Source organism: Physella acuta, unplaced genomic scaffold (genome assembly GCF_028476545.2).
Source record: "Physella acuta isolate Inbredline_101_S28 unplaced genomic scaffold, ASM2847654v3 ptg000058l, whole genome shotgun sequence".
Classification (NCBI taxonomy): domain Eukaryota; kingdom Metazoa; phylum Mollusca; class Gastropoda; family Physidae; genus Physella; species Physella acuta.
In genome coordinates, this window is record NW_026731578.1 from 41,076 (window position 1) to 63,065 (window position 21,990).

Below are 21,990 nucleotides of genomic sequence, written 5' to 3' on the forward strand. Positions count from 1 at the left end.
CTGTCTATTTGGTGCTACTGTCTAGTCTATGCTACTGTTTAGTTAGTGCTACCTGTCTATTTGGTGCTACTGTCTAGTCTATGCTACTGTTTAGTTAGTGCTACCTGTCTATTTGGTGCTACTGTCTAGTCTATGCTACTGTTTAGTTAGTGCTACCTGTCTATTTGGTGCTACTGTCTAGTCTATGCTACTGTTTAGTTAGTGCTACCTGTCTATTTGGTGCTACTGTCTAGTCTATGCTACTGTTTAGTTAGTGCTACCTGTCTATTTGGTGCTACTGTCTAGTCTATGCTACTGTTTAGTTAGTGCTACCTGTCTATTTGGTGCTACTGTCTAGTCTATGCTACTGTTTAGTTAGTGCTACCTGTCTATTTGGTGCTACTGTCTAGTCTATGCTACTGTTTAGTTAGTGCTACCTGTCTATTTGGTGCTACTGTCTAGTCTATGCTACTGTTTAGTTAGTGCTACCTGTCTATTTGGTGCTACTGTCTAGTCTATGCTACTGTTTAGTTAGTGCTACCTGTCTATTTGGTGCTACTGTCTAGTCTATGCTACTGTTTAGTTAGTGCTACCTGTCTATTTGGTGCTACTGTCTAGTCTATGCTACTGTTTAGTTAGTGCTACCTGTCTATTTGGTGCTACTGTCTAGTCTATGCTACTGTTTAGTTAGTGCTACCTGTCTATTTGGTGCTACTGTCTAGTCTATGCTACTGTTTAGTTAGTGCTACCTGTCTATTTGGTGCTACTGTCTAGTCTATGCTACTGTTTAGTTAGTGCTACCTGTCTATTTGGTGCTACTGTCTAGTCTATGCTACTGTTTAGTTAGTGCTACCTGTCTATTTGGTGCTACTGTCTAGTCTATGCTACTGTTTAGTTAGTGCTACCTGTCTATTTGGTGCTACTGTCTAGTCTATGCTACTGTTTAGTTAGTGCTACCTGTCTATTTGGTGCTACTGTCTAGTCTATGCTACTGTTTAGTTAGTGCTACCTGTCTATTTGGTGCTACTGTCTAGTCTATGCTACTGTTTAGTTAGTGCTACTGTCTAGATGGTGCTACTGTCTAGATGGTGCTACTGTCTAGCTGATAGTTGATGCATCTTTCTAGTCGGTAGCTGGTGCTACTGCGTAGATTGTGCTACTATATAATGGTTTAGCCACTACCTATCGGGGAGACTGTTTAGTTGAGCACCTTTCCTTTAAGGCTGACGTATATTGAAGATGAACAGCTACAAACGTCTTCAAAACACAGGTGAAACACTCCTAGACTAGTGATCAGCTTAAAATTGCATGGAGGTTTATAGATAGTTGACATTAAATGATAGTGATGAGGACCTCTATGTTACAAGTCATTACAGGAATGTTTTAGTAAAAAGTATTATTCAAGTCCAACACCACAATGCAATTTATAGATGATTCCGTGTATGTTGCCGTGTCTGTTGACGCGTCTGTTCCCGTGTCTGTTGCCGTGTGTGTGTGTATGTTGCCGTTTATGTTGCCGTGTCTGTTGCCGTGTCTGTTGCCGTGTCTGTTGCCGTGTGTGTGTATGTTGCCGTGTATGTTGCCGTGTGTGTGTATATTGACGTGTCTGTTGCCGTGTGTGTGTATATTGACGTGTCTGTTGCCGTGTGTGTGTATGTTGCCGTGTCTGTTGCCGTGTCTGTTGCCGTGTGTGTGTATGTTGCCGTGTATGTTGCCGTGTGTGTGTATATTGACGTGTCTGTTGCCGTGTGTGTGTATATTGACGTGTCTGTTGCCGTGTGTGTGTATGTTGCCGTGTCTGTTGCCGTGTCTGTTGCCGTGTGTGTGTATGTTGCCGTGTCTGTTGCCGTGTCTGTTGCCGTGTCTGTTGCCGTGTCTGTTGCCGTGTCTGTTGCCGTGTGTGTGTATGTTGCCGTGTATGTTGCCGTGTGTGTGTATATTGACGTGTCTGTTGCCGTGTGTGTGTATATTGACGTGTCTGTTGCCGTGTGTGTGTCTGTTGCCGTGTCTGTTGCCGTGTCTGTTGCCGTGTCTGTTGCCGTGTCTGTTGGCGTGTCTGTTGCCGTGTCTGTTGCCGTGTCTGTTACCGTGTCTGTTACCGTGACGGACACCAGAATTTATAGATGGCGCAGTATCTCGGCCACTAGCGATTGCAGCCAAGCTGCGCCATCCATCTAGCGGAGTAGTTCAAGGTGCTGTAACTCCTGTCCGCTTATCTCCCATGTCAAAGGAAAGTTTTATGCCCTCCGAAAATCAATTGGCGTTATTTGGGTGTTTGGTTAAATGCTAATCTGGGCAAGTTTTCTATTTGGTCCGATGGATTGGTGAAAAATTTATGAACTATCGCCAGCTAGTTGTACGTTTGTGGATTGGCTGGAATGAAAATTCTATTTTTAGATTGAGCAAATATTTTTCAACAAGCTTATACACTGATTACATTTGTACGAAACAAACATCAAACATCCGTGGTCTGAATGAGCGTTTGTATGTTTGATGTTTGTATGAGCGTTTGTATGTTTGATGTTTGTATGAGCGTTTGTATGTTGATGTTTGTACTTTATATTAGCGTTTGTGTGTTGATGTTTGTAGTTTATATTAGCGTTTGTCTGTAAATTTCTCAATGCTTAGTATGTAAAACCACGACTGTGATTAACTGTAGCGTTCAAAATTTCGGTTTCAAATTTGTTTACACAGGAACGATGACAATCTAAACCTAAGGATATTTAATAAAATTTAGCTTTCAAACTTTACGCAGAAGAAAATTTAGGCTATTTAAAAAAAGGTGTTTCTAAAAGAAGCATTAGTTATTAAAACGATTTACTTAAAAAAATATGAAAATGTTTCTCGCGAGAATATCCAAGCCATAAAAAAAGCGGCTGGTAACGAAATTTGGGGCATCAAAAAGTTGTTTCTGAAGAATTTTCTGCTATCAATACCGTTTTGTCCAGGATGAATAAAAATGACTGACGTGGGATAATCCTGGGCTGGATCTAAGGCTGAAGGGGGTGGGTCGGGGAGATAACCAGGCTGGATTAACTGCTTCCGTTTTTCTCTCTTCTCATTGCCAGGTTTTTTACCAGGGCAGATTATGCCAGGTTTTTGTCAATAGAATATCTTCGGCTACAAGGGCAGATTATGCCAGGTTCTTGCCAACGAAATACCTTATGCAAAAAGGGCAGATTATGTCCGGTTCTTGCCGACGAATTACCTTCGGCAACAAGGGCAGCTTATGCCCGGTTCTTGCCGAAGGAATATCTTCGGCTACAAGGGCAGATTATGCCCAATTCTTGCCGACGAAATACCTTACACGAGCAGGTGTAGACAGAGTTTAGCCCGTACAACCTCAGTCAAATTGTCCAAAGAAAGTTTAGCAACGTACACAGAAGACAGGGTTGAACAATTCAGTTTATCAATGTTAAACTATTTTGTTCAATAAGTTGAACAATTTCCAGGTTTAACCATGTTTAACAAAGTCCAGATTTTGTAAGCTGTTAGCCACAACAATCAACAAAATTGTGTTTCTACATTCGAATATGCCTTTATTTTTATTTTTCTTCTTTAAAAAATTTAGTTTATACATTAAAAACACCCAACATTATTTTCAACAAAAGTCCGTATCTTTAAGTTCTCCATATATCCTGAACATACTGATCAACTTGCCTTTGGACACAGAGAGAGAGAGAGAGAGAGAGTGAGAGAGAGAGAGAGAGTGTGTGTGTGTGAGAGAGAGAGAGCTGGCTTTTATATATTAGGATGCTGCACTCACATTTAAAATCAACTCCTGAAAATTGTTTTAATTGCAAATTATTTTTTCCCAGGTTTGTGAAACAATGAGCAGAACTCAGCAAAATAACGAGCCCAGTTTTTACACATCGACCATAAGCTGTAAGGTGTGCTTGTTAGATTAGCCGTACCCGCTGTCTGCTACTCTACACCATCTACAACCTACCAGCCGGCTACAGAGGCTACAGGCTACCAACTACACTACCAGCTGAATCCTCTAGCTACTCGCTAGTCTAAATACACGGTAAGTGTGTGCAGTATATCTAGCTCATGTAAGCGCCATTACATCCATCCTAGTTACTGAGGTCTTGTAAGTAAAACTTGGTGCCCTCTAGTCTGACCTAAGAAGCCCACAGCCTACCACCTTTTACCCTTTGATCACGCCGATGTAAAGTCTTCCATCTGCTCTTTGTTCGTCAAGTACGATACACAATCAAAAGTAGATCTACTTCTCTTCAATACTTGCCTTCTCTTATCTACTTCTCTTGTCTCCTTCACTTTCTACTGATCTGTTTATCTGTTTATGATTCCTGCGTCCCTGAAGCTGACAAGAAATTCTTTCCGTCTAGCTTTGTGTATATCCTCTAGCCAGTAGGTAAACACACTCGCTAGTTCGGTGTTTACGAACCATTACAAGTGGCGATATTCGCTAGTTTGTCACTTTGTGTGCAGGTTTAGATGCACTTAGAGTCAGACTAGAAATGTTTGTGGGCCGAAGACAGTGTATGTTGTTGCAGTTTTGTCGAGTCAGTCTAGGTTTATACAAATACTCTATAAGAAACTCCATGACTCCAAGAATCCCAGAGGCTGGTATAGCACACAGAATAAAGGGTTTTCTTGTAAACAAAGACATAACTTTTTGCGACACTAAAACTTGGCCTAACAAAATTGCTTAAGACAGATGTAGAGGTTGGTGCCGACATTGACGCCTAGACCTAAAATAGCTGTGGTTGGCGTGTGGTTGGGTCGTGTGGTTGGCGTGTGGTTGGGCCGTGTGGTTGGGTCGTGTGATTGGCATGTGGTTAGGTCGTGTGGCTGAAGTGTGGCTGTGGTTGGTGTGTGGTTGGGCCGTGTGGTTGGGTCGTGTGGTTGGGTCGTGTGGCTGGGTCGTGTGGTTAGCATGTGGTTGGGTCGTGTGGTTGGCGTGTGGTTGGGCCATGTGGCTGGCGTGGGGTTGTGGTTGGCGTGTGGTTAGGTCGTGTGGTTGGCGTGTGGTTGTGGTTGGCGTGTGGTTAGGTCGTGTGGCTGGCGTGTGGTTGCGTCGTGTGGCTATCGTTGACTGGCGTGTAAATCCCACCAGTGACTGCAACAATCAGTGTAGCCGAGTTATTTCCCCATTAGCTCGAGTCGCCGCCCCTGACGTCACAGATTGGACGGTGTTATGCTGTGTTGAGCAACACCCCATTAGTCTAGATTAACCATGACTCCAGAGCTTTAGTCTGGCGGCCATATTGTAATGGTGTTTGTCACGTGGTACTAGATAAGCTAAAGAAACAGACCAGCAACTGATACTGGAGCCAGGAATGGCATTAGCGACCATCCCAAGACTCGGCAGACAATCGAACGCTCCAATGGCATCTAGTTTTCTCACCTGTACAACGGTACCATCTAACCACACCTTAAGCTAACAGTCCGTGGCTTTGATAAATGGTTTATTTGGTGCAAATATTACTTCTATCTACACATTGTACAATAACAATGGCGACTGGTGGAAATGTTGAAGTTAAGGCTAGACACTGCGATTTGTCAAAGTCTACTTGTTACATTCGTCCCAGGGTTTATTTGAGACATTCTCCGTGGGGTCGGGGTTGGGGTTGCGCGGGGGGGGGGGGGTCATGTAATTTCATGTGAGTGGGAGGCAAACAATTGTTTAAGTGAATATTTTCTTGTTGAAAATCAAATTGTCTTAGTGTGTGTATGGAAAGGGGTGGGTAGGGGGAGGGGGGGGGGGTGGGGGCGTGATGCACTGCCTGAGAGATGCCAGAAAAAACCACTGCTATAAAGTACTTCCGGCTTGGATACTGACGTCACTCCTAAACAAAGCAATTTCCCCCACCTGTTTTTTTAGACAACTTAAAACAGAAATTCACAGATTCGGTCAACGTTTGTGTGCAGACTGGTGGTTTATTTTTAACATCACAAGTCACGTAATGTCGTGGGATGGCTTTTATTAGACCGTTATTATAACTACATTTTAGTGCTCAACGTTTCTGTTATTAGTGCGGACCTTGATGACCCCCCTGCCCCGACCCCCCCCCCCCCATTAAGATTTAGGTACAAGCTGCCTACTAGGCAATAAATCTGGCCGTTATCTGGGTGTGGATTGATTGGAAAACCTTCAGCCGTTAATCCTTCCCACATCAACTATACCGCCCCGAACATATGACTCCAGGGTTCACAGGGTTCAGTGGTATCCAGTACAGTCGTCGTCCATCTTGGGGGTTTCGTGACGTCATCGTGAGGTCACGGTGCCAGTGGGTCAAGAGAGTTTGGTCAAACTAGACACCCCAGGGTACACTTGAAGGGTGGCACCCCAAGATACACTCCAATATAACCCCAAATTAACACATAGGTAATGCATAGATAATCCCTAGATAATAACTTCATAACCCCTAGATAACCCATAGATAATCCATAAATAATCCCTAGGTAATCCCTAGATAATCCCTAGATAGTCCCTAGATAATCCCTAGGTAATCCCTAGATAATCCCTAGATAATCGCGAGATAATCCCTAGTTAATCCCTACATAACCCCTAGATAACCATTAGATAATCCCTAGATAATCCCTAGATAATCTCTAGGTAATCCCTTTATAATACCTAGATAATCCCTAGATAATCCCTAGATAATCCCTAGATAATCCCTAGATAATCCCTAGATAATCCCTAGATAACCCTTAGATAACCCTTAGATAATCCCTAGATAACCTCTAGAAGTCTAGATAATACCTACACTATAAGATACATTCCGTTGCACCCTAAAGACTCACCGAAATATATTTTAAAATACACTTCAAGAAACACACCAAAAAACACACAAAGATACCTTTCAAGATAGTTCTCAGATACTCTCTAAAACAGCACACCGTAGTTGACTGAAGCTCACAGCACACCGTTGTTGTTATGAATCTACCACCTTAAAGCAGATTCACCCTCCATCACCCGACATACAGGTCGGTCCATCTATGCAGGTAGGTCAATACATACAGGTAGGTCAATACATACAGGTAGGTCAATACATACAGGTAGGTCAATACATACAGGTAGGTCAATCTACACAGGTAGGTCAATCTGTGCAGGTATATCAACACGTACAAAAGATCCCTTGCCCCACGAGTTTTAATCAGTGTCCAGACGCCTTTCATCAAACTTATTCTGCTTTAGTACCCCCTCCCCTCCCTCCCACCTCCCCATCTTTATGTAAACAGAACTCCAACGTGAGGTACACATTCTTCGTTGACCGTGAGAAGAAAACCGGCAGCCGGTTCTTTTCTGTGGTGGCGTACAGGGCCGTGATTGGCCGGACTTCATTAGTCCACACACAACAGGATGATTTGTCCGCTTTTAATGGACGGGATTTGTCCGCATGTAATGAATCTTATTTCTCCACATGTAACGGACGACATTTGTCCGTTCATGCGGTTGTCTGGTCTGCATAGAAAGACTTTTGTCTGCATGTGCCGTACCTGATTTTTGCCGTCCAAACAGGAAGTGGTCTGTTGGCTGTCGGACATGTTAGATCAGAAACTAAAATAGCCGGACCGGGGACCGGAACACGCTGGACAGATTGGCACTGAATGATGGAGAACCAATAGCTAGGCATCGCCGGAGTTTAGCTTTAGATTGTGTTTAATTAATTAAAGTTGTAATTTGATTGTTTGTGTGGGTGGGGCGCAGGGTGGTGGTGGTGGGGGGGGGGGGGGGGGGGGAGGTAACTGCGGATACACGTCAGCATGCAGAGTCTGTCTGCCATGGATATCAGTCGCCCACAGGTATTCCTGCCGCTGTGACGCTCGACTCCAATTGAGTGACGCTTGACTCCAATTGATCCTGACAGATCGTGCCATTGGGATAAATAGGTTGTTTGTTTTTGACGGGGACAGTTTGTACGAGCATGCGCTGATAACAACAATACGCCCCCCCCCCCCCCCCCGCCACCCACGTGAACCCCCCATCTCATGACGTCAGTCAAAACTGGTCCCCGTGTGCTGGGCTCTAGGTGACACCCCCCCCTCACCTTCACCCCCCCCCCCCGCCACTGGGGTCCACCACACACCAATGGTGTCTGCTTACACACCACTGGCATGACTTGTGTAGTCCTACTACAACACAAGGTAGCCCTACTACTTCTGTACACCACAAGGTAGCCCTACTACATCTGTACACCACAAGGTAGCCCTACTACATCTGTACACCACAAGGTAGCCCTACTACTTCTGTATAGCACTAAAAGGTAGCCCTACTATTTCTGTACACCACAAGGTAGCCCTACAACATCTGTACACCACAAGGTAGCCCTACTACTTCTGTACACCACAAGGTAGCCCTACAACATCTGTATACCACAAGGTAGCCCTGCTACTTCTGTACACTACAAGGTAGCCCTACTACTTCTGTACACTACAAGCTAGCCCTACTACTTCTGTACACCAGATGGTAGCCCTACTACTTCTGTACACCACAAGGTAGCTCTACTACTTCTGTACACTACAAGGTAGCTCTACTACTTCTGTACACCACAAGGTAGCCCTACTACTTCTGTACACCAAACCTGGTGCATGTGATATGAATGTTGAACTCAGAAAGTGACTGCTCTAGGAAAAAGATTTACATCTGATGAAGAATTGTAAGAGATGTCGACATTTCTGGCATAACTTGTGGACATAGCACACACGTCTTCAAATGTTGGATTACACACTGTGTTGGTCGTTAAATCTGATGAAGACCTGATGTCGAAACATAGTTTGTGTCAAATTAGATCTGATATATTGACCAACATGATCTGAAGTGATGTTCAGCATCAGGATGTGAGAGGATGTTCAACATTAGGATGTGAGATGATGTTCAACATCAGGATATCAGATGATGTTCAACATCAGGATGTGAGATGATGTTCAACATCAGGATGTGAGATGATGTTCAACATCAGGATGTTAGATGATGTTCAACATCAGGATGTGAGATGATGTTCAACATCAGGATGTGAGATGATGTTCAAAATCGTATCTGTAAACGATAGCCTATAGCTTTGTTTTGTGTAAAGCCGATAGACACAGAGACATTAGACGTAGGGGGGGGGGGATCTAATGTTGTCGGGTAAACAGGTTGGTGGCCCCTGGGGAGGCATTGGACTCGCAGACCCAGACACGGCATTGGTTAATGACTGACGCATGAAGCGTCTGATTACTGACGCATGTAGCGTCTGAATACGGGTGAATCGGGAAAGAAAATTACTATCCTACCACATACTGAAAAGCACCATTTTTGACTCAACTAAAACTATAAGACTATTACCGCCATCTTTTCTACCACTAATTTTACAGAACTATGACAAGCCGCCATCTTAAATACAACTAAATCTACAGAACTAGGCTATGGCGCCATCTTTGATACAATTAAATCTATAAAACTATACCGCATCTTTGATACAACTAAATCGCTAGAAATAGACTATGTCGCCATCTTTGATACAACTAAATCTCCAGAACTAGGCCATGCCGCCATCTTTGATACAACTAAATCTCCAGAACGAGGCTACGGCGCAGGAACACAAGCGCTCTAGTTTTGCGCGGCAGTTTTATGGCCAAGTGGAGAGGCACGATCTCATTTCCGGTTTTCTAATCTGTGGCTGGGACGGCGCCATAAATTTGTCTTGCTGCGGCGCTGTGGTTCTCCGCTATCCGGCGTCCGGCAGTCCGGCAAACCGGCAGACCGGCAGACCGGCCGTACGGCAGACCGGCAGACCGGCTGTATTTCTCGGCGCTGTCCGGCATCCACACACGCCGAGAGCGGTTTATCCATCATGGATGTCAGGAGAAATACCTCGCCACTACACAACACTAACACAATACCTCGCCACTACAATACCTCGCCACTACAATACCTCGCCACTACAATACCTCACCACTACACAACACTAACATAATACCTCGCCACTACAATACCTCGCCACTACAATACCTCGCCACTACAATACCTCGCCACTACAATACCTCACCACTACACAACACTAACATAATACCTCGCCACTACAATACCTCGCCACTACAATACCTCGCCACTACAATACCTCGCCACTACAATACCTCGCCACTACAATACCTCGCCACTACAATACCTCACCACTACACAACACTAACATAATACCTCGCCACTACAATACCTCGCCACTACAATACCTCGCCACTACACAACACTAACATAATACCTCGCCACTACAATACCTCACCACTACACAACACTAACACAACACTAACACAATACCTCACCACTACAATACCTCGCCACTACACAACACTAACACAATACCTCACCACTACACAACACTAACACAATACCTCGCCACTACACAACACTAACACAATACCTCACCACTACACAACACTAACACAATACCTCACCACTACACAACACTAACACAATACCTCACCACTACACAACACTAACACAATACCTCGCCACTACACAACACTAACACAATACCTCACCACTACACAACACTAACACAATACCTCACCACTACACAACACTAACACAATACCTCACCAGAGCACAACACTAACACAATACCTCGCCACTACACAACACTAACACAATACCTCGCCACTACACAACACTAACACAATACCTCGCCACTACAATACCTCGCCACTACACAACACTAGCACAATACCTCGCCACTACAATACCTCGCCACTACAATACCTCGCCACTACAATACCTCGCCACTACAATACCTCGCCATTACAATACCTCGCCACTACACGACACTAACACAATACCTCGCCACTACAATTCCTCGCCACTACAATACCTCATCACTACAATACTTCACCACTACACTTACACTATTCTTAGAATCATATATGTTGGTGTAATGTGTAAGCTATAGAATAATATATGTTGGCACTGTTTCAAAACTAGAGAAAATAGATACATATGTCCGCAACATTTCATGGAGTCATTATTGAAGTCTAGTGCCAAACACATCGTTAACTGGCTTTAGTTGTTTTTTTTGTAACTCTTTGCCTATGTACACAATCAATGTGACATGATCCCTAAATCCACAATCATTGAGGCAACATCGCCTAATCCACAATCATTGAGGCAACATCGCCTAATCCACAATCACAATCTCCAACATTGCCTAATCCACAATCATTGAGGCAACATTGCCTAATCCACAATTATTGAGGCAACATTGCCTAATCCACAATCATTGAGGCAACAGTGCCTAATCCACAATCCTTTAGGCAATAATGCCTAATCCCCAATCATTGAGGCAATATTGCCTAATTCATAATCATGGCTTTGTGCCTCCTGAAAAATGTGTTAGGGCAGAACAGAGCGTCCCCCCACCCCACCCCACCCCTCACATCCACCCCCTACACCCCTCACATCCACCCCCTACACCCCCCACATCCACCCCCACCTGACAATAAAGGTTGATAAAAACAGATGGCCAGCAGTTCCAGCCTTGGCCTCCCCACCCTCCCCACCCTCCCCGCCCCCTCCACCCTTTGCTTGCAATAAAAGAAAATGAAATCAGAATTTATGCCCGCCGAATTATTTCATGTTTTTTCTGATAATCCCTCCCTGGGTTTATATCCCCCCCCCCACCCCCACAGACAAAGAGGGATTTTAAAACTGTAGGAGACAATGGCCAGAGAAACATCTTAGACCAAACTTAGCTTATAGGGTTTGTATTGGTATTCTTTGAAGTCTATTGCCGTGTGTTTTATATTGAGGTCTATTGCTGTGTGTTTTATATTGAAGTCTATTGCCCTGTGTTTTAAATTGAAGTCTATTGCCGTGTGTTTTATATTGAAGTCTATTGCCGCGTGTTTTATATTGAAGTCTATTGCCGTGTGTTTTATATTGAAGTCTATTGCCGTGTGTTTTATATTGAAGTCTATTGCCGCGTGTATTGACCTCTATTGCCGCGTGTATTGACCTCTATTGCCGTGTGTATTGACCTCTATTGCCGCATGTATTGACCTCTATTGCCGCGTGTATTGACCTCTATTGCCGCGTGTATTGACCTCTATTGCCGTGTGTATTGACCTCTATTGCCGCGTGTATTGACCTCTATTGTCGCGTGTATTGACCTCTATTGCCGTGTGTATTGACCTCTATTGCCGCGTGTATTGACCTCTATTGCCGTATGTATTGACCTCTATTGCCGTGTGTATTGACCTCTATTGCCGTGTGTATTGACCTCTATTGCCGCGTGTATTGACCTCTATTGCCGTATGTATTGACCTCTATTGCGTGTGTATTGACCTCTATTGCCGCGTGTATTGACCTCTATTGCCGCCTGTATTGACCTCTATTACCGTGAGCTTGAGCTAAGACAACAACCATCACAGACGGACGTGAGCACGTTCAGACTGACGTTATCTACTCGTGATGTCGGCTCAAAAAATTCGTATCGATTTAACGATCTGTAAATAGAAAGTAAAACAATTTTTTTATTAGAGATTCGAAAATTATTTTATACGACGGCAAAAAATTATATTTTATATAGGCTCCAATATAGATAGGGTTTCATGGAAAATCAACTCCGATAGGTTTTCATGCGCTATATTGTCTTTAGGTGAACACAATCCTTGTCACTAGCTAGTCTAATGTATTCGTGGTTTGTCTTTTTGGTTTCACTAGCTAGTCACATGTATTCGTGGTTTGCTCTTTTTGCTTTTAACAATTGTTTTTATTTACATTTCGAGAACATACTCTGCAGATCTAGCTCGTCTAGATGTGACCAGATTTGGCCAATAGTTTGTCAGAATTCGGCCACATTAGTCTCCAAGTTAGTCAACCACGAACCAGATTGTTTTGGCCACAATTTAGTCAAAATCCAACCATAGAAGTCAGCCACAAACCAAATTTGGCCACAAGTTTATTAAAAACTCAACAACTCTATCCGGAACAAACCTTTCTTTTCATCCAACATAAACGCTTTCAAACTTTGTTAGAGATTGATACAAATTCAATTTCCTTTCGTATAAGAATCTTTGTTAACATTGTTAAGAAATTATATTTTTTTAGACGGGGGATGGGTGAGGGGTGATCACTCATCTAAACAAAGCCTGCTCGTTTGAAAGAGGGGAGAGAAATGTAAATGAGATCATCTTTTGTTATCGCTCTTCTGTAATTCATTTAGGTCAAGAAATGGCCGTTACCTAAAATCTCCAGCTAATCGCTCATTACAATTTATAATGAATTTTTTTTATCAAAGTTATGAGAATCCCGAGATGACTGGGATATGAATCCATGCTGATTCTTGCACCATTATAGGCGTTTTTTGGCAGGTTTAGCCCGCGGCTTAGCTGACTGCGTTGGCATAATTCTAGCAGGATATTACATGGGGCTATGCAAACATTGGGCTATGGGCTTGATGGTCGGTGGGCTTTATGGTCAGTGGGCTTTATGGTCAGTGGGCTTTATGGTCAGTGGGGTTTATGGTCGGTGGGCTTTATAGTCGTTGGGTTTTATTATCTGTTGGCTTTATGGTCAGTGGGCGTTATGGTCGGTGGGCTTTATGGCCTTTTGGTCGGTGGGCTTTATGGTGGTGGGCATTATGGTCTGTGGGCTTTAGAGTCGGTGGGCTTTATGGTCGGTGGGCTTTATGGTCGGTGGGCTTTATGGCCTTTTGGTCGGTGGGCTTTATGGTGGTGGGCATTATGGTCTGTGGGCTTTAGAGTCGGTGGGCTTTATGGTCGGTGGGCTTTATGGTGGTGGGCTTTATGGTCATGCTAACAACAATCACAAGGTCATGCTAACGACTAATTAGGTTTAAAATAAACGACATTAATCAGAATGGATTTCACACTTGCACTAATTACCTGCAGAAAAGCGTTGTATCATTTATATCTATTAGGTAAATTGGTTCAGTTAAACCATTAGTTTTGTGATTAATTAATTAATTCTCTGGTGTTTTCATACATCCATCTCAGCCAAATGTGTGTTTAAACACCCTCTTGTAGATGTCCAAACACAATCGATCTCAATGAAATTTGTATTTAAATAGAGAAGTTAAAAAATCATTTTCTGCAACATTTGATTTGATTTCAAATCTCGGGTAGCAATGTTGTTAGAATGTTCAACCGATGATGTTTAACTATCTATTTAACCGATGATGTTCGTAGATGTTAAACATTGAATCTTTAATCGATGATGTTCGTAGATGTTGAACATTGAATGTTTAAACGATGATGTTCAACTATTTGTTTAACCGATGATATTCGTAGATGTTAAACATTGAATGTTTAATCGATGATGTTCGTAGATGTTAAACATTGAATGTTTAACCCATGATGTTCGTAGATGTTAAACATTGAATGTTTAACCCATGATGTTAGTAGATGTTAAACATTGAATGTTTAACCGATGATGTTCGTAGATGTTAAACATTGAATGTTTAACCGATGATGTTCGTAGATGTTAAACATTGAATGTTTAACCGATGATGTTCGTAGATGTTAAACATTGAATATTTAACCGATGATATTCGTAGATGTTAAACATTGAATGTTTAACCGATGATGTTCGTAGATGTTAAACATTGAATGTTTAACCGATGATATTCGTAGATGTTAAACATTGAATCTTTAATCGATGATATTCGTAGATGTTGAACATTGAATGTTTAAACGATGATGTTCAACTATTTGTTTAACCGATGATATTCGTAGATGTTAAACATTGAATGTTTAATCGATGATGTTCGTAGATGTTAAACATTGAATGTTTAACCGATAATGTTCGTAGATGTTAAACATTGAATGTTTAACCGATGATGTTCGTAGATGTTAAACATTGAATGTTTAACCGATGATGTTCGTAGATGTTAAACATTGAATATTTAACCGATGATATTCGTAGATGTTAAACATTGAATGTTTAACCGATGATGTTCGTAGATGTTAAACATTGAATGTTTAACCGATGATATTCGTAGATGTTAAACATTGAATCTTTAATCGATGATATTCGTAGATGTTGAACATTGAATGTTTAAACGATGATGTTCAACTATTTGTTTAACCGATGATATTCATAGATGTTAAACATTGAATGTTTAATCGATGATGTTCGTAGATGTTAAACATTGAATGTTTAACCGATGATGTTCGTAGATGTTAAACATTGAATGTTTAACCGATGATATTCGTAGATGTTAAACATTGAATGTTTAACCGATGATATTCGTAGATGTTAAACATTGAATGTTTAACCGATGATGTTCGTAGATGTTAAACATTGAATGTTTAACCGATGATATTCGTAGATGTTAAACATTGAATGTTTAACCGATGATGTTCGTAGATGTTAAACATTGAATGTTTAACCGATGATATTCGTAGATGTTAAACATTGAATGTTTAACCGATGATGTTCAACTATTTGTCTAACCGATGATATTCGTAGATGTTAAACAATGAATGTTTAACCGATGATATTCGTAGATGTTAAACAATGAATGTTTAACCGCAGCCTTTGGACCCCTGACCTCCCCGCCCCCCACTAGGGCCATGAGACCCCTGTTGTCCAGTAGATGACCACTGAGAGGTACTCACTGCTGGCTGGCCAGTCTAGAAGGTTCTTGCTGCTAATTATCTCCAGGCTGGCTGGAGGCGGGGGTCACGTGGACAGGGACGTCTGGGGGGTGGGAGTGGATATGTTGGCGGATTAATTGGGGGGGGGGGGAGTGGATATGTTGCAGGATTAATTGGGGGGGGTGTGGTTATGTTGCAGGATTAATTGGAGGGGGGGATTGGAGGAGAAAGAGATATGAGTGTTTGAGGAGATCAAATGATTAGAGGGGAGGGAAGTAGGAGCAGGTTGGAGTCGAGGGTTGGAGGGTTGGCTGGGATCATTTGAGAGTCACATTTCTCTTAATGAGTCTGATATGTTTATTAAAAAAAAAGATGAAAACGGTCTATGCATAAACTAAATAAGCCCACTAAGCATTTATTATCTTCTTCTTCGTTCTTAATTTTAGTGCTGGAAGGGTTATGCGCCATTGACTCCGATTTCAGCCTGCTTTTCTTTTTGGATTTGCTTCCAAAGCCTTTGTCCAACCAAGAACAAACTACAAGTCAGCAGTTGTTTGATTTTGGAGTTGTCTCTCCTAGAAGAGTGGCTGTCCCCAGCTAACGCGCCTCATCTGCTCGAGGGTTCGAACTCGAGACTTTTCGTTTACCAACCATGAGCTTTACCGACCCCTTAGCATTCATTAAAAAATTAGTGAATTAAATTACAACCTGACAAAAGAAATCTAATTAGTTTTGTTTGCTTAATTGAATATTTCAATCAGTGGTAGATCGATTTAAAAAAATCACTAACTGTATTGTTAGTGTCATCAAACTGTTGAGCTTGACACTGTGTACAGTGATGGTAGAACTAACAGATCGAATGAACAGAAATCTCGCGAGGGGGTGTGTGTGGGAGTGGGGTTGGACAGGGGGGGGGGGGGTGGGATACACCAATGACGTCACTTACCAACATGGAGGAGTATCGTGGCATTTGTCACTTAGTATTTCCTGGTGGTGGTGGGGGTGGGGAGGGGGGTGGGGGGGAGGGCAGTCTACGTAACACATATTTGTATTTTAGGGAACTAACGGGGTGGGTGGGGAGAAATTCTGTCTTTTGTGACGGCACGTGACGAATTGTGACGTGGTAAAAATGTGCTAAATATAGACGACGTGAGTCAATATACACAACTTACCAAATACATTGGAAGAAGAAGATAGATTCCCTGAATACAGACTTAAAGTTTTCGTCTAATTTTATTTTAGCAGCGCCCCTTATTCCGCCCGACTCCCTGAAATTGATCCCCCGCTCCAAGATTTATGCCTGGCTGCCTGCGCTAAGGTTCTAGCCAGGCAGATTCTAATGAGCTGACAATTCTCGTCCATTCTCCTAGTTGGCGGGAAATGGCGAGACTTTGTCGCGGCTGACCTGAGTCTTTTATTCTTGTCTCGTCTTGTAGGCCCCAGCCTGCGCCTGACTACAGCTTACGTCATCAGTTTATTTCCTGAGACCAGAGTGGATTGTGCCCCCCCCCCCCTCCATAGCTGTACAGATAGTGAACACACAGTCAAACATCCACACCAAACCTAACAAACATCCACACCAAACCTAACAAACATCCACACCAAACCTAACAAACATCCACACCAAACCTAACAAACATCCACACCAAACCTAACAAACATCCACACCAAACCTAACAAACATCCACACCAAACCTAACATACATCCACACCAAAATAAACATACACACCAAACCTAACAAACATCCACACCAAACCTAACAAACATCCACACCAAACCTAACAAACATCCACACCAAACCTAACAAACATCCACACCAAACCTAACAAACATCCACACCAAACCTAACAAACATCCACACCAAACCTAACAAACATCCACACCAAACCTAACAAACATCCACACCAAACCTAACATACATCCACACCAAAATAAACATACACACCAAACCTAACAAACATCCACACCAAACCTAACAAACATCCACACCAAACCTAACAAACATCCACACCAAACCTAACAAACATCCACACCAAACCTAACAAACATCCACACCAAACCTAACAAACATCCACACCAAACCTAACAAACATCCACACCAAACCTAACAAACATCCACACCAAACCTAACATACATCCACACCAAAATAAACATACACACCAAACCTAACAAACATCCACACCAAACCTAACAAACATCCACACCAAACCTAACAAACATCCACACCAAACCTAACAAACATCCACACCAAACCTAACAAACATCCACACCAAACCTAACAAACATCCACACCAAACCTAACAAACATCCACACCACACCTAAAACCCATAAAAACGAAACATTTACTAAAACAACTTTGATCCAACCAATAAAATCCAGAAAGAAACATTTCAAATCCGACCACAATCAAGTAGTACCAGAGAAAATGACAATAAAATGGCGACCTCTTTGTGAACCGGATGTTTACATCGGCCCCTGGTTTTTAAAGTGAGCAGTTCCTCCACTGGGTTACCCTGGGAGTTTGGGTCAGTTTGACGATTCTAGAGTTGTCTGCCGCTGATGGCTTTCTGGCTCCGAATTTCCTGGGTTGTCTCCCCGCATGTCATGTTTATCTAACGCTACCAGCCATTTTCCCCTGTCAGTTGTGTGCAGGTTCACACTGTCAGGTTTATCTAACGCTACCAGCCATTTTCCCCTGTCAGTTGTGTGCAGGTTCACACTGTCAGGTTTATCTAACGCTACCAGCCATTTTCCCTCTCAGTTGTGTGCAGGTTCACACTGTCAGGTTTATCTAACGCTACCAGCCATTTTCCCCTGTCAGTTGTGTGCAGGTTCACACTGTCAGGTTTATCTAACGCTACCAGCCATTTTCCCCTGTCAGTTGTGTGCAGGTTCACACTGTCAGGTTTATCTAACGCTACCAGCCATTTTCCCCTCTCAGTTGTGTGCAGGTTCACACTGTCAGGTTTATCTAACGCTACCAGCCATTTTCCCCTGTCAGTTGTGTGCAGGTTCACACTGTCAGGTTTATCTAACGCTACCAGCCATTTTCCCCTCTCAGTTGTGTGCAGGTTCACACAGTAGGGTACAATTAGATTGGGAGAAAACTTGATTACAGATCAACTCACTGTTTCAGTTGTAGGGTTTTTAATTTGATTTTACAGGTACTAGTTTAAAAATTGAATTCCGAGGTTTTGTTTCACAATTAAACATGTGAACAAACGAAACAGAGCTAAAATAGAGACGGGACGAGTGACCTTGAGACGAGACGAGTGACCTTGAGATGGGACCAGTGACATTGGGATGGGACCAGTGACCTTGAAGCGGGACGTGTGACCTTGAGACGGGACAAGCGACCTTGAGACAGGACGAGTTACCTCCCACTAAGTCGAGGACATCAGGGTTGTGTGTCCGCGCTAAGTCCGAGCGTCCAGTCAATCAGTGGCTCGAGTGACGTCAGATAGACAGTGGCGAAATGTTTTTATCTGATCAGTCCACTCACTTGACTGGATCGATGCCAAGCTTTCAGTTTAGCGGAATCGATTCTGTGCTTTCAAGTAGAGTCGCTCTTGTTAAGACGGGATCGATTCTCAGCCAACCGAACGTCTTTATTTTAGTGTGAGTTAAATCTGGTCAGATTGCGTGCAAGGGGGGGGGGGGGGGAGGGGCCTCCATGTTTCCTTCAGGTGAGTGGGAGTAACTAGAACACTGAGATTTTGGACAGTCTGGTCGAGCTAGGTAGGGCAGCCATCTGTAGCTGGTTGAAATACTCGGCCTAGAGAGCTAGGTAGGGCGGCCATCTTTATCTGTAGCTGGTTGAAATATTTGGCCTAGAGAGCTAGGTAGGGCGGCCATCTTTATCTGTAGCTGGTTGAAATATTTGGCCTGGAGAGCTAGGTAGGGCGGCCATCTGTAGCTGGTTGAAATACTTGGCCTAGAGAGCTAGGTAGGGCGGCCATCTTTATCTGTAGCTGGTTGAAATATTTCGCATTGAGAGCTAGGTAGGGCGGCCATCTTTATCTGTAGCTGGTTGAAATATTTGGCCTGGAGAGCTAGGTAGGGCGGCCATCTTTATCTGTAGCTGGTTGAAATACTTGGCCTAGAGAGCTAGGTAGGGCGGCCATCTTTATCTGTAGCTGGTTGAAATACTTGGCCTAGAGAGCTAGGTAGGGCAGCCATCTATGAATGGTTGAAATACTTGGCCTAGAGAGCTAGGTAGGGCAGCCATCTGTAGCTGGTTGAAATACTTGGCCTAGAGAGCTAGGTAGGGCAGCCATCTATGAATGGTTGAAATACTTGGCCTAGAGAGCTAGGTAGGGCAGCCATCTATGAATGGTTGAAATACTTGGCCTAGAGAGCTAGGTAGGGCGGCCATCTTTATCTGTAGCTGGTTGAAATATTTCGCATTGAGAGCTAGGTAGGGCGGCCATCTCTATCTGTAGCTGGTTGAAATACTTGGCCTAGAGAGCTAGGTAGGGCGGCCATCTTTATCTGTAGCTGGTTGAAATACTTGGCCTAGAGAGCTAGGTAGGACAGCCATCTGTAGCTGGTTGAAATACTTGGCCTAGAGAGCTAGGTAGGGCAGCCATCTGTAGCTGGTTGAAATACTTGGCCTAGAGAGCTAGGTAGGGCAGCCATCTATGAATGGTTGAAATACTTGGCCTAGAGAGCTAGGTAGGGCAGCCATCTATGAATGGTTGAAATACTTGGCCTGGAGAGCTAGGTAGGGCTGCCATCTATGAATGGTTGAAATACTTGGCCTAGAGAGCTAGGTAGGGCCGCCATCTGTAGCTGGTTGAAATACTTGGCCTGGAGAGCTAGGTAGGGCTGCCATCTATGAATGGTTGAAATACTTGGCCTAGAGAGCTAGGTAGGGCCGCCATCTGTAGCTGGTTGAAATACTTGGCCTAGAGAGCTAGGTAGGGCCGCCATCTGTAGCTGGTTGAAATACTTGGCCTAGAGAGCTAGGTAGGGCAGCCATCTATGAATGGTTGAAATATTTGGCCTAGAGAGCTAGGTAGGGCGGCCATCTGTAGCTGGTTGAAATACTTGGCCTAGAGAGCTAGGTAGGGCAGCCATCTGTAGCTGGTTGAAATACTTGGCCTAGAGAGCTAGGTAGGGCAGCCATCTATGAATGGTTGAAATACTTGGCCTAGAGAGCTAGGTAGGGCAGCCATCTATGAATGGTTGAAATACTTGGCCTAGAGAGCTAGGTAGGGCAGCCATCTATGAATGGTTGAAATACTTGGCCTAGAGAGCTAGGTAGGGCAGCCATCTATGAATGGTTGAAATACTTGGCCTAGAGAGCTAGGTAGGGCAGCCATCTATGAATGGTTGAAATACTTGGCCTAGAGAGCTAGGTAGGGCAGCCATCTATGAATGGTTGAAATACTTGGCCTAGAGAGCTAGGTAGGGCGGCCATCTGTAGCTGGTTGAAATACTTGGCCTAGAGAGCTAGGTAGGGCAGCCATCTGTAGCTGGTTGAAATACTTGGCCTAGAGAGCTAGGTAGTGCTGCCTTCTGTAGCTGGTTGAAATACTTGGCCTAGAGAGCTAGGTAGGGCAGCCATCTGTAGCTGGTTGAAATACTTGGCCTAGAGAGCTAGGTAGGGCAGCCATCTGTAGCTGGTTGAAATACTTGGCCTAGAGAGCTAGGTAGGGCTGACATCTATGAATGGTTGAAATATTTGGCCCAGAGAGCTAGGTAGTGCTGCCACACGCATCAAATATGTGGTAGTTCACCACACGACAGTAGAAAGTTATGTAGTGCTTTGACCACATGTGGTTTGAACTTTGGACGTATGACAACAGGTGTTTTCTTCAGGGCGTTGGGGGGGGGGGGGGGGGGGGTTGTCCACAGCGGGGAATACGGGGGTGGGGCAGGATGTTGTTTTTTTTCTATTGACGGCCTACATAAGGAGTGTAATGAGTGGAAGACATAGTTCCACAAGGTGTCGCAACAGCAAGCCATCCGGCATGACACAGCAAGCCATCCAACATGACACAGCAAGCCATCCAACATGACACAGCAAGCCATCCAACATGACACAGCAAGCCATCCAACATGACACAGCAAGCCATCCAACATGACACAGCAAGCCATCCAACATGACACAGCAAGCCATCCAACATGACACAGCAAGCCATCCGGCATGACACAGCAAGCCATCCGGCATGACACAGCCAGCCGTCCAACAGAGAAGTAAAACAAGATCTTACACGACAATATACCAGTTGTAATCAGACGTGTGTTCAATCATATGTGCTGCCATTTTCGTCTACTATTTCACATCTGCCATTGAGTTGACCAACTGACATTCCTTGAACCATAACAGGTGCATGACATTTTAATTTGATTTTTTTATCAGATCAATACCTACTGCCTATATTAGAGAAATGTTGATTTTGTTTTCCTGTTTTCTCTTTATTAATGAACCTAGTTGATCTG

The 21,990-nt window shown here is 43.6% G+C and overlaps 1 protein-coding gene across 1 annotated transcript in view; it reads left to right on the plus strand.

Moving 5' to 3' along the window:
* LOC131948272 (galanin receptor 2a) overlaps window positions 1–21,990 on the plus strand; it is a 102,050-nt gene that overhangs the window by 25,064 nt on the left and 54,996 nt on the right. Inside the window, exon 2 of the mRNA XM_059309811.1 lies at window positions 3,798–4,006. The gene's annotated coding sequence lies outside the window, so the exon portion shown is untranslated. The remainder of the gene's footprint in view (window positions 1–3,797; window positions 4,007–21,990) is intronic.